The sequence below is a fragment of the Rhagoletis pomonella genome, unplaced genomic scaffold (genome assembly GCF_013731165.1).
Source record: "Rhagoletis pomonella isolate Grant_MI unplaced genomic scaffold, Rhpom_1.0 Rhpom_scaffold_01515, whole genome shotgun sequence".
Taxonomy (NCBI): domain Eukaryota; kingdom Metazoa; phylum Arthropoda; class Insecta; order Diptera; family Tephritidae; genus Rhagoletis; species Rhagoletis pomonella.
Genome location: NW_023460069.1, coordinates 23,024 through 27,315, shown reverse-complemented (window position 1 = coordinate 27,315; position 4,292 = coordinate 23,024).

Below are 4,292 nucleotides of genomic sequence, written 5' to 3'. Positions count from 1 at the left end.
AAGAAAAAGGCGACATATAACAAAGAACTAATGTAAAGAACTAATAATACAATTAATAATAAACCTAAAAGGAAAGAATTAAAAACATAAAACGAAATTGAACAAATAATTCCGGAAATATAAGAGAAATGTAAATTAAACTTAACTAGGCTAACTTAGTTTACCTACTTGGCTTAGTTTACTTACTCACACTTACCTTGTTTACCTGACTTACCTTAGATATACCTGCCGGGCTTACCCTACTTAAGTTATTACCTGAATTTAATTACCTGGTCTTACTTGATATACTTTTTGTGAAAATACCAGATATACTTAGCTAGGCTTAGCTTAGCTTACTTACTTATATTCAACCGTAGGGTGAACACTTACCTTAAATATATATGCCGAATTACTTACCTTAATTGTACTTACATTACATACTTTAGGCTTAAGAGACTTAGCGTAACGATGATTAGTTTTAAGAATTAGGTTAAGAAACGAATTTGAAATAAATTTTGTAGGAAGGCACAGTAGACTTCTATTATGGGGCTATCAATACTAATGTGCGCTGATAGCCACGGATGAGGGTGGACCAGCAGCGGGTGTCACAACAACATCGGTGGCGCCCTTACATTCGGCCTTAGGTATTCTTTTGATTTTAGTAGTTTGGATTGTTTTTTGGTTTCTTTTGTTTTTCAGTTTTATTAAACGTTCTTTTCAGCTTTTTTGCCTTTGTTTATGAATTTTTTAATATTTTTTTATGGTCCGTCCGATACTTCCGGTCTTGCCGGAAGCGAAGATGTTTGACAGGCATGACTTTTCTCTGCCATGGCGCAGGGAACAGTAGTGAATGCAAGAACCCAGCCCAGCCGACAAGGCTAGCCATAGTGCACCCTATTGTGTCATGCCGCCTGCATTCACTACTGCTCCCAATGTATGCGTACCATAACAAGTGTTAAGGCCAAAATACTATATCGCAGTGGCAGTGGCAGTGACAGTTTTAAAACTCAACTGTTACTGCCAATATTGGCAGCCACTGCCGCAGCAAATACAATACGCCGTTGTCAGTGACAGTTTTTTTTTTACATTCCCTTTTGTTTGTTTACATTTTTTGTTGTGGTCTTTTAGGCTTCAGTGACATGAACAAAAGTTGGCTGCACTTTATGTATGTCGAATTCAGCACGCGAAGTTTGCTACGATGAAGGCAGTGGCAGTGAATTTAGAATTTGGACTAAACTGAGCAGTACTGCCAGCTGCAACTGCTGTATTGTGAGTCGCTTCATTGGACACCACACTTTCTAAAAGACAGCTGATTTCGAAAAACTGCCACTGCCACTGCCACTGCGTTATTTTATTTTGGGCTTTAACCCAAAGATTTTGTGTATTTTTAAAAAAGGGAAAGTTAGCAAGTGGTAAGAACCCGAAAAATCCATAGGAGAATAATTAGGAGCAATTACCGACTTTCCCCGCAAGTCGTAAAAATATCAAACAGTTCAATGCCCATGAACTAGCTGACCCCCATTTCAGCCAACCAGCACCAATAGATATGGTTATCGGAAGCGACATACTTCCACAAATTCTCCAACCCGGAGCCGGAAAAATATATGATAATGTACAAGCACAAACAACTATGGTGGTATTCATCTAAAGCGATAACTTTATCAAGCAGATAATCTTATAAGTTACGCACTCTGTTACATGAACGATCCACACTCTCTTTTTGTTTACACATGCGACAATAGTCGTGTTTTCTTTTGTTATAGGGCACAGTATCACTAACTTTATACAACTAGCACGAGGATATAGAAATTATAGAAATTAACTCACTAAATGTGAAAAATTTTATTTACGAGATATCTATTTAAATAAATATACATATAACATAAAGCCTATTTATTTGAAGCTAGTTAAAAGAAACAATGGCAGAATGTCTGTTTGTGTATGAATTAATTTTACACGGCTACCAAACTTTGCTGTCAAATTATCAGTGAAGCAAAACAATCAGAACGGATAATAATTGAACCAGATATCTATTAGGAACCCATCGTTGTTATTGAATTTGCGTGCAAAATTTTGGCGGCGGCGGCAGTGTTCAATCGCCCGATTTTGATGAATGAGCACCCTAATGCCCTCACGGCTTTTTACCATGAACGAAAGACACAAGATCACGCGGGAAGGAAAAAACGAAAAAAGTTATTTTCTAGCTGCCGAAATCTCGACGCCATCTTTGTTGTAAGAGAACGGAGAAAACCGCGAAATTGTTGAACGCATGAAAAATCATTTTTATTATGCAAATTCTTCTATAAATCATGCCGTTGTGTTAAATTATTCTTTATCTTATGTGTACACACGTTGTCACAAGTGAAAATGAAGAAAATTGCAGTAAAAAGCCACCACCAAATTGTAAACAACGAAGAAATGTAAACAAACTCAACTTTTCAACTTTTTTCCTAAATGCGATTCTAACGGGCTAGTCTCCAGCCCGCGTGATCTTGTCTTTTTGGTTCATGGCTTTTTACTTTCGCTACTGTACACAGCAAGTAGATAGACAAAACATTCCAAAGTCAACCGCACAACCGAGCGCACACGGGAAAACATCCGCCGCAGAGTATCGAACCGTACATATATTTTATTTACATACATACTTATATGTATGCTTCAACAATATTTTTTAATAAATAAACTTTTTTTTTGGGTAGTCGCATGTGCGTTGACTACAGGAATGTGAACAAATTGATTGCTAGAGGCAATTATCCGCTTCCACTTATCGATTGCCTAGAATATTTAGGGGGTCATAAAATTTGTTCAGTTATAGATCTTGAGTCATTCCTAATGGCCAGTCTGAATTTTTAAGAATGCCCTTTGGGTTAAAAAACGGGGCGGTCATATTTCAAAGATTCATAACAACAGTTTTAAGCAAATTATCGTTTACATGGATGATATAATTATGCGAACAAAACATCAGATGAACATTACGAATTAGTAGTTCAACGGGTTTTACGACATTCAACTGAACATGGCCTCCGAATAAAACTAAACAAAGGTAAATTTGCATATGATGAGGTAGAATATCTAGGGTTTTAAAGTAACAGATCGTGGAATATGACCTTCCGAAAGCCACATTAGTGCCATTACGAATTTTCCCATGACAAGAAACCAAAGCGAGTTGCAATCATTCGTTGGGTTGTATTTACACTTCCGAAAATTCATCCAATCTTTTTCACTTATAGTACTGTACGAACTTTTGAAAAAAGACACTAAGTTTATATTCACCGAAAAATGCGCCACCTCTTTTGAGGACCTTAAGAAGAAACTAGTATCACACAAGAGACACTGAGCTGCATTGTTCCTCGAGGTCTTATAGTTTCGGTGCAATATTACTTCAAAAACAGGCTGATAACAATTTCCATCCAGTGGCGTACTTCTCCAAAAGAACTTCAGATACCGAAAGTAGATATCACAGTTTTGAACTTGAAGCATCAGCAATTATTTATGCATTACGGCGGTTTAGAGTCTACCTAGAAGGTTTAGAATTCAAAATAGTAACTGACTGCAATTCTTTAACGCAAACTCTTAGTAAAAAGTCAGTGAACAGCAGGATAGCAAGGTTTGCGATAGAACTTGAAAGCTATAATTACACAATATCCCACCAGGCAGGTAAAAACATGACGCATGAAGATGCATTAAGTAGAGTTGAAGACGATGGCCACGAGATGATAGGCGTAATCGATAGCGAGGATCTGCACTTCCAGCTCCAAATTATGCAGAATAGTAACAAAGACATACTTGAACTAAATAAAAGATTAGAGAATGAAGAAATGGCAAAATATGTGATGCAAAGTGGCGTAGTATTCAGAAAACAAAGAACCCGATTGTTGCTCGAAAGGGAACTAATAAGGGCGACATCCGAACAATTAGGTCACCAAGGAGTCGATAAATGTTATCAAAAACTCATAACGAACTATTGGTTTCCGGATATTAAAAACAATAAAAGAATTTTAGGAGGAACTTCTAAGGCTAAATATGTTCAAACAGGCACGTAATTGGCAATTAAAAATCTTTTCACCAATTTAGGCCTTAATTGTTACCCAATTTATCATACAAAAATTCAAATTATTAATTGCCAATTAATAATTAATTGGCAATTAATTTGTGTCAGATTCTCTATGCAAGCCTGCTAGGTATGTTTTATTTTGACTTGTAGGTATGTTTATCCAAAGAACGTAAATGTATAAGAAGCGACAACTCGTTAAAGTCGGCGAGTGAGGTCTGAAAGGTTGAGATGAGGAGTTCGCGTCCGTTTTAACATCCAT